The following is a 9959-nucleotide window of genomic DNA, read 5'->3' as shown; positions in this document are numbered from 1 at the left end:
GGCCTCTTAATTTCTCTCTCTCTCTCTCTCTTTCACTCTTTCTCTCTTCATACACATATAGTTGTAGTGCTATAGCCAGCTTCTTAGTTAGGGAATTGACGCCACCGCTCTGTGTTTTATTGTTCAGAGGGAAACTTAATTGAAACAATTTCGCTTCCGATTCTTTTCTTTTCCTCCTTCAACTCTTGCTTTTTAGTCTCTTCATCGCGGAAACTTCTTTCTTTTTCGTTTCTGTTCGACCCTGCTTCTTCGGGACAAAACCTTCGGACTGTATGAAAATTTTGTGACGGTAAATACTAGAAGTTCCTTTGTTTTTCCTTTAATTTCTCGGACGCTTCCGGATAATATCGAAATATTTTGGAATTCTCCTTTAACTTTTTTCTTCCCATGTTTTTGGGTATGCTGATCATTGTTTCTGCTTCAAAGTTCAAGAGTAAAGATGTGAAGGATGAACCAGGTCTAATATGAATGATTGGTAGACAGAGAAAAAAAAACATTGTTTTTTTTTTTATATATATAAATATTTAAAAGATGAAGAAATAAGAAAAAAAAAAGTTTTCTACACGATAAAATTAGTTTAGTCTCTTCATAAAAAGTTTAAAATATGATTTGTATTTTAAAATAAAATTAGCTAGTAACCTATTCGATCAAGTTTGATTGATAAAAAAATTGGTTAAAATTAAAAAAAAAAATAGAAATTCTTAATTTTTAAATTACGAATTATTTTAGCTAACTTTTTAACTTAAGTTTTATTTAATTTTCTTCTACTTTATATTTTAATACATTTTTATTACTTTTAATTTTTTACCTATTATTTACATGCTATGTTTTTATTATTGGTTGAATTAATTTTTAATTTTGTATGTAATTTAATTTAAAAAAAAAAACAAAATCAAAAGTTGAAATGACTCATGTTTCACAAATTGTCACTTTATATACATTAATCAGTCTAACTTCAAAGTAGATATTGCATATGTTGAGAAGCACATACACATGCTTTAAACTTTGATATGTCATTTTTATCGAGTTTAAGGTATTAATACGTCCCATTTTCAAGTTCAGACAATATTTAAAATTGAAATAATTAATGTTTTATTGTCTTTTGTGAAATTTGTTGATAACTAACATCATAACATAACATGTAATCTTTTTCAAGAAAAGTCTTTATAATAATAGTGAACACCTTAAATTTTACGGTGAAGCAATTGAAAAACCCTAAAAATTATTGAAATGCGAACATGATGGTTAATTGACTTTTAAACAATTTAAGTGATGGGAGAGATTAATTATGTGAATATCTCAAGGAGTAGTACAATGAATTTGCCAAAATATTAAACGTTTTCTTTTATTTACTTTAATACTTTAAACTAAATTGGACAAGAAGTTGCTTCACAACTTAAAATTTAGAGAAAAAGACTTACACAAAAATGAATAAACCGATTTCTATTTTTCTTCTTATTAAATATTTAAGCAAGAAAACGTGATACTTTAATGAAGGAATTGATAATTTATTGTTCTTGAAAATTTATCTTTTCTTCTATAAGCAAGATGATTCTAATTTATAAAAAATTATAGAGTGGTGGTGAGAGCCAGCGAATGGTGATGTGGTTATAAATAAAGGGCACTCACTGCAACAACCAGAAGCTGCGACTGACTCTGCTTTTTGGAACATTCACAACTCCTAACCGCTGCAACGGATCTTTCTGCTGTCTGTCTCCTCTTCAACTCTTTCTCTGTCTAGCTGTGCAACACTACTACTCTCCTCCCATCATTTCCTTTGTTACTTTTAAGCGTAATTAGTCATTTAGTTCTATTATTTCGGTTTATTTTCATCTTCTTATTACTTTTAAGTTTAATTTGGTTTTTTAGTTTTTTAAAAATATTTAGTTTGATGATTTATGTTAACTTGACATTAATGTGTGTGACTAAGGATTTTAAAAGAATTTGTACTCATGAGTATTTATGGACAAAATCCGCAATAGGTAAGAAATAGATATTGTAAATGGATATTTATGGGTAACGGGTACGACTACCCACATGTTAACGGGACAGATATGGATATCATAATATTCGTATCCGTGGATACTCGTACGTATCTACTATAATCTAATTTAAATAAAAAAAATAAAAAATGATTAAAATATTAACAAATTAATTTTGAATGAGTTGTTTTTTATTAATTGGTTTTAAACAATCTTCATTTATTTGTAAATTGTCATTCATCATCCTTTAAATGGATTATTTGGACTTTGTTTAAAATTTATGAATGTTATCTATTGTATTTTATGTGAATTTATGGTTAAAATATGTTGTTAAATATTTTAAATTTTTTTTGGTAAATACCCACGAGTATCCGTAAATATATATGAATATTAAAAAAATTGTGAGTACTTGCATTACAGATACCCGCATGTATATGCTGACGGGTACAAGGTGGATATTTATCCAGTGGGTAGGATACAAGGAGGTACTACTCATACCCTACCTGCCTCGTTAACAACCCTATCATGTCTCGTACATGTCACATGTCATCTTGTAAAATTTTCATTTCTTTTAATTTCTTTAAATTTAAAGAAAAAAAAACATAAACTTCCACGTGTTAGGTCATATTTGTACCACGTGTTAATTTGTGAAATTTTCAATTTTTTAATTTTTATAATTTTATAGTTATTTTATAATTTTTTTTTAAAATAACATAAACTGCCATATGCCAGGTCTATGTTGTGTCACATGTCAACATAACAATGATTGATTTCAAATTAGTCCCTTTGTTTATGATCTTGATTCAATTTAGTCTTCTATTTTTTAAAACAATTCAATTTTGTCCTTTATAATTTGGTACCAAATTAATAATTAAGCTTAATTACAACTTATATATACATATTAAAATAACTTTTTAGAATTTATATATCAAATTACTCCACCTAAATATTCAAATTATTTTATTTTTTACAAATGTAAAAAATTTCAAAAATTTTAGAAATTACAAGTGAAAAATGTAAGAAATAAAATAATGTAATTATTTAGGGAATGATTTAACGTATAAACAATAAAAACTATTTTAATGTTAATATATAAGTTATAATTAAATTTAATTACTAATTTGGTCTTAAATTGGGGAGAACAAAATTTGATCATCTAAAATAATAAAGAGACTAAATTGAATCAAAATTTTAAATAGAGAGACTAAATTGAAAATAATCAGTGATATGTTGACACATGACATGGTCCTAACGTGACACGTGATAGTTTTTTTAAATAGAAAATTAAAAAATAAAAATAAAAATTGAAAATTTCATGAATAGTTATGTTTTTTCTAAAAAATTTAAAAAGTTAAAAACATTTTAAGAATAACTTGTGACATGTACGAACACGATATTAACGCCAATTTAACAGAAAATACTAAATTGAATTTCTTTTAAATAATTGAAGACCAAATTAAATTCAAAAATAATAAGAGGACTAAAATAAACTAAATCAACAAATTAGATGTCTAAATCACTAATTAACCCTTACATCTACCATATATTTGTTTCCATCACGCTATTAAGTAATTGGTCTTTGTTCTAATTTTTTAAAATCACTATATATTATAGGGTATTATGAAATTAAATTATTTACATATTTTTAATTCTTGTATCATGACTGAGTTTGATGTTAGTCTTGAGAAAAGATTTACCTTTCAAAATTGAAAGTAAATGTTAGATCTCTTATTTACTGTGTCATAAATAAAATATAAATAAAATATATTTCTTTATAAATTATGTTTTTAACAAGTAAGAATTATATTAATGTGAAACCTTATTTATCACATTAGAAACATATGTCATTTGTTAAGAAAAATATTTTACAAGACTTTTATAAACTTTGGACAAAATGATTCATAATTTAATTTATGGACAAAACATAATTTTTTATGATAATTTAGAAAAAGAAAAAAAATAGCTCATACTATATTAATTGAATATTCTAAATAAGTGGTCTAGAATTTATGACAATAAATGTGATATTATCTATAAAATTATAATTATTTAAGTGAAAAATGTAAAGTCCCTTTTTCTTACTGCTTTAAAGGTTTAGGGCTTAGCCTTTTAGTGGGCCTAAGATCAGCCCACTTGGAGGCTTCAGGACTCTAAGTTGTCCTTTCAACTCCCATTCTGCTTCTACTTGGCAAACAACTCACTCTCAAACACTCTCTCTTCATTACAGAGTTCTGCTAGGGTTTTGACTTCCTTCGTCCTCCTAGCTACTCGACCTTTTTCCTATTCCACTATTCCACGTAAGTTCTTTTAGCTCATCTTCGTTCTTTCCCAGCTTGTTTTCGTGAGCCAACAAAGATTCATCATGATAACCTTGTTTTCTCTCCGTTTCACTTTATTCAGCTCACAAATCTGCTCCTAGAGCTACTGTGCCCAACTGGTTGGATGTACGAGTCTTTGATAGCCTTATTCTAGGTAAGGGAAGCTAGGGTTTACGATTATTTATGTTTTTCGTAAGTTTTCTGAGTTTAAGTCATATTCTTGAGGTGTGCTCACGGTTTGATTGCTTGGTATTGGTTAAAATGTGATTTTTGGTGTTGTTTCTGCATTTTGCACGAGTGAATAGTGGTGAGAACTAGTTTCTTCGCCCAAGCGAGCATGTCTCGCCTAGGCGAGACTAACAGAGGTTTGCCCAGGATCTTCTGCTTGAACTGTCGCTCAGGCGACTAGTCTTCATTTTAAGCGAGGTGTAATCTCGCTCAGGCGAGGTCTTGCCTGAGCGAGAAGTCGCATAAGCCACTATTCCACTGCTCGAGCCTTCGCCTAGGCGAGAAGGGGCTCGCTTGAGCGAGAGGACCTCCCTCGCCTGAGCGAGGTCTTCTAGCCTGAGTGAGACTAGGGCATGTTTTATGCTATAGTATGAATGGTTCCTTGATATGGTTGCTTGCTCGCCTGACTTAAGTGTTTTACTATAAAAGTTGATGGATGATGCCATGATTACTGTGTGAAGTTAAGATGAGAACGATGTGTTGCTATATTGTGTATGATTTGGGAAGTATGAGTTGTATGGTTGGTTGTTTATGTATATATATCGACATGATATTGGTATGGGAACTTCATGATTGACTGGTGAAACATGTACATGGAATGAGTAGGACGTAATTCCATGACTCTTGTAGTGGTAGCTCATGGTGGTGCCTCATCTAATGGACGTAATCCCATGGACCTTTCTAGGGGGAGTTCATGGTGGTGCCTCATCAGATGGACGAAATCCCATGAACCTCGTGGCGAGAGTTCATGGTGGTGCCTCATGTAAGGATGTATTTCCATAAAGGTTTCGTGGTGGTGCCTCATGTAAGGACGTAATTCCATGAAGGCCTCGTGGTGGTGCCTCACTACTAGGACGTAATCCCACGAAGGTCTCGTGGTGCCTCATCATACGTATGCAGATAGTCTAGTCTTAGAGTCTTAAATGTTTTGCTATCACATGTTTGGATGACTGATATATACGCTTGACTTTTGAATCGCATGTTTAATTGTCAATTAAAAGAATCTTTTACTCTAGCTTACCCTTCTACTTGCTTGTATGTTTATGTGTGATTTTTCTCCTTTGTGATGATCATCAATCTTATTGATGTGAGCAGATGTGAGAACCCTTGGCAGTGGTAATGACAATAGGGATGCTACAACTTGATGGTTATGGATGGGTTTAGGGCTCACTATGGAGCCCACAACTGAAGGAGTTTTATTAGTTTATGATTCTCTTGTTTTGGACAAGACCTTGTGTTACTCTTGAACTATTGTATTTTGTTTTAGGCAATGTGGTGCCTCTTTTTTGTATGGATATGTTTGGTATACTGTAGACCTTCATATCCCAAACTCTATACTCTTTGAAAATTTATGTACGCAACATTTTTTTATTTGAGGTTATTCAATTATTTGGGATGTTACAAAAAAAAATGTACTCTTTTTCACAAAAGTTAAAATATAGTTAATTAAAAATATTAATTAAATGTTTTTTTTAAATGTTAATTTAAGAATTAGTGCATAAAAATATTATAAACTTCACATATGTAAGTGGTAATTTTTTTTATATAAAAACGAGAGTCGAACTTTTAAGTTTTTAATCAACATCTCAATAATTTTTAATAACATTATCTACTTAATCAATTGATTTAATTATTTAAAATAAAGATTTTGTTTTAATTTAAAGGCAGTGTTTCAATCAATATTATTTTTGAATTTTAGAAAAAACTAATGTATGTGCAAGGCATACAGTACATTTTTGTTTCATATAACACCTTTTTTAATAAATAAGTATTTTTAAATGTATGTATGAAGTTTAAAGTTTATGATCACAACTTATATAATGAGTTTATTTGATAATATTTTTGAAATTATTGAAACTTAACTTAGAAATACATATGAAGGTAGATATAAGAGGTTAAGAACAAAAATCATAAACATTGTTTTTATAAGAGCAGAAGAAAAACTCCTAAAGTTATTATTGTTGAAGAATATCCTCTAAACATACTCCCATTTGAAGTAATTGTTTTAACCTACGCATGTCTAGAATAAATTATTATAATTAATATTGGATAATAAATAAGACCATTATTGTAGACATGTAAAACATCACAACGAAAATACATAGTTTATGATGAATGGTGAAGGTTTTTATTCTATTAAATTGAAACGATTTAAATAAATAATAGTTCTTCAATTCAATAAAAGTTGTAGTTTTTTCATTGAGTTAAATTAGTTTAATTTTTTAAGTAATATTCTGATCAAAATATGTATTTGATTTAATTATTTATTTACGTGGTTATCATTCACTACAATATTGTTCTCAACAACTTATTATACTTCTAATCATAGTATTAATATAAATTATTCTTCGTTGAAATCAATTGCTACTGTCATCGAGAATATTAAAAGAATATAAAATAAGTATTTATTTATTATTTCATATTTAAAGTAATATCATTGAATTTCGAACCTTGAACAACTTAAATAAAAGATTATGTCAATGGGCTTTTAAGCCTTCCCTTTTTCTCACCTTTTCTTTTTTTTCTTTCAATTTCATATGGGCTGCCCTGGTCTTCAATGATCTATTCGTCCAAAAACTACTTTGGGCTGCACCCATTGCTTTCTTCCTGCACCCCAATTGTTTTAAAATACAAACATATCCTTTTGACTTTAACTAGGTTTTGTGGCTGTTGGGATTGTAGGGGATGCAAGTTTAACAAGGGATATACCGGACTGGACTTACAAATCCAGTTTGATACCACTAGATTGAGAAGTCCAGTTTGATACCACCAGATTTTATATGCTACTGAACTAAGAAATTTGGTTAGCTTTTCCCAAATCCGGTGTTACATATTGAAGGGGGTTTCTCTCCGTACCTCCAATAGTTCTCTTATACTTCCAAAAATTTGATTATTTTTAGTTTTATCCACAATAAAAGAATAAACGAAGAAAGAGAAAAAAATAGTAAAATCATCTATCCCTACACTACACCCCTGCACCTCAAATAAAAAAATTTGTTTCATAAAAAAATTTGCCTTTCTAGATGCATTGCGGATGTTGACATCCGCTTCATAGTTTTCAGAAACGGATGTCGACATCCGTTTTATTTATTTTTTGGGTACATTGTGGATGTCGATATCCGTTTTATAGTTTTCAAAAATGAATATTGACATCCGTTTCGGTCTTTTTATTTTTATTTTGGTGCATTGTGGATGTCGACATCCGCTTTAATGTTTTCAGAAACAAATGTCAACATTTGTTTCCCTTTTTTTTTAAGTTTGATTGGGGGTTTGCCTACTGCATTGGTCGGTTACAGAGATAATAATCCTGCACCACTTTCTACAATCTCTGGGCTCTTTTATATTATTCTCTATCTCTCTTCTGCAGAGTGCAAACCCTACTTTTTCCTCTCTCTCCCTTCCCATACTCTGCTCCCAATTTTTCTCCCTTCTCCCCTTTCTTCCATTCCTCTGTGTCTCTCGCAGTTTCAAACTCATGGACGTGGACATACTCAAAACCTCCACAAGTGATACTAGCATGGACATGATCATGATGATCCAAATGGAAAAGCTCCCTGAGTTATGTGAACCTTTTTATAACAACACCACCACTCCTCTCTACCCGGAAAATGAGTTCTTAACCTCCACCACCAACAAGAGGAAAGGAGATTGTTAGATGAAGGTCTGAAGCAATTCCCTTCATTCTTTAAATTGTGGCTCATGCTTGGCCAACTAGAGGAACAACTTGTAGAGAATGCAAAGCGGCTTGATGAGACTAAAATATGATACGTCCATGGACATCAAGCCAGAATGTTACAACACTCTCATACTCTTGGTTGTAGACATTTATTATCTGCCATCAGAAATTGTGCATTAATTTAGATATTAAGTTGAATTACACATAGTAGATAATCATGCTTAAATTTTTGTGTATGTGATCAGTTTATGAAAAGGTACTGGTACGTTGACACCAAGTTATAATTTAACGTCCATTTGACACTCAATACGTATCAAAAAAACAATTTGTTTAATAAAATGTGGGTCCCACATATTTGGATGAAATAAGGTTAAAGATATAAATGGCATAGGTTTTGAATGTCGTGCTTTAATTTTTTAAAGAGAATTGAATGTTGTGCTTTTATAATTAGTGCATCTTTTGTAACAACATTACATTGAATTTATTTGTTATTTTAAAAAAATTAATTAAAGTAACGTTTATAATTCCCTTCTCTTCTCTAGTTAGTCATTTCAAGTCTTGAATTAGTATGTATTTTGGTATCATATGCTCATAAAACTCTAAAATAATAAAACATGAAGCAATAAAAAATGAAACTAGAATCCATGTTATGCACATAAATATTTAGTTTTTCAACAAAACTTTTAAAAGGATGTTCCTTAGGACATTATACATAACATAAGTAACCACAAAAAACTACAATTAACTAGTTACTGAGAATATGCTCTGTTAGATCCATTCATACATTATACATAGCATCAGTAACGACAAAAAATTAGTTAACTAGTTACTGAGAATATGTCCTGATAGGTGCATTGTAATTGTTACTAAATAATAAATGTAGCAAGGACTTGGTTATGTTGTCCTGTACCATACTTTTGTACACCATTTTGTATTGTGCACATCAGGATCTAAAGAAGTTAGTAATGATAAAAATACAACAGTTCCAGCACTAGATATTTGCAAATGTGAAATCTTTGGACAATTAACATGATGTTGGCATAAGGTCTAATTAAATAAAAAATAACTCAATGATACTGAAAAATAATTCACACTAACCTGTTATGATGATTGAATGTCTCGAATGGGAATGTTAATGTCTGCATCATGGTCTATGCTCAACCTTGGAGTTGGTGGGACGCTAACATTTGGTGGTAGGATGATAGATGTTGCTAAAGTTACTAAGTTTTGAAAAGATGCACCTTCTTTTTTATTGGAAGACCGTTTAGTTCTTGGACCTTTCTCACATCTTGATTGTTTCCTCATGGAACGAGGTTGTCCTTTCCTTTTAACACATCTTGGACTATGAATTTCACTTGGGATTGTTTCAATGTCAGTTTGCTCAGTAGATTGTTGTGTTGATTCAAAGTTGGAAGTGGTACTGATTGACTTCATAGGAATGGTTATGCCATTATTAATAGCAAACAAAGAGAGGTTATCAAATAATTTTTTTGCAATTTCTAGTGACTGACAAGCAATCTCAGCAATATCAGCACCAGTCTTGCACAACCAATCATACCTATAAATATGGGGTTCCTTATCCTTTTTGTTGTATGATGCTGAAATATAGGTATGTTTCCTCCTTACATTTTTAGGCCACCTTTTCAAAATATACTTGGTAGGGACTTCTTTAACTCTCTCTTATGCAAGGACAAAAAGAGAATGTCTACACAAAATACCCCTAAATTCAAACAAGAAGCAAGTGCAGGTCACTTC

This window comes from Vigna unguiculata, chromosome 9, assembly GCF_037176805.1.
Source record: "Vigna unguiculata cultivar grain cowpea cultivar isolate G323 ecotype 2 chromosome 9, ASM3717680v1, whole genome shotgun sequence".
In the NCBI taxonomy this organism is placed as follows: domain Eukaryota; kingdom Viridiplantae; phylum Streptophyta; class Magnoliopsida; order Fabales; family Fabaceae; genus Vigna; species Vigna unguiculata.
The sequence above is the reverse complement of the archived record's forward strand: the minus strand, read 5'-3'. Positions refer to the sequence as shown.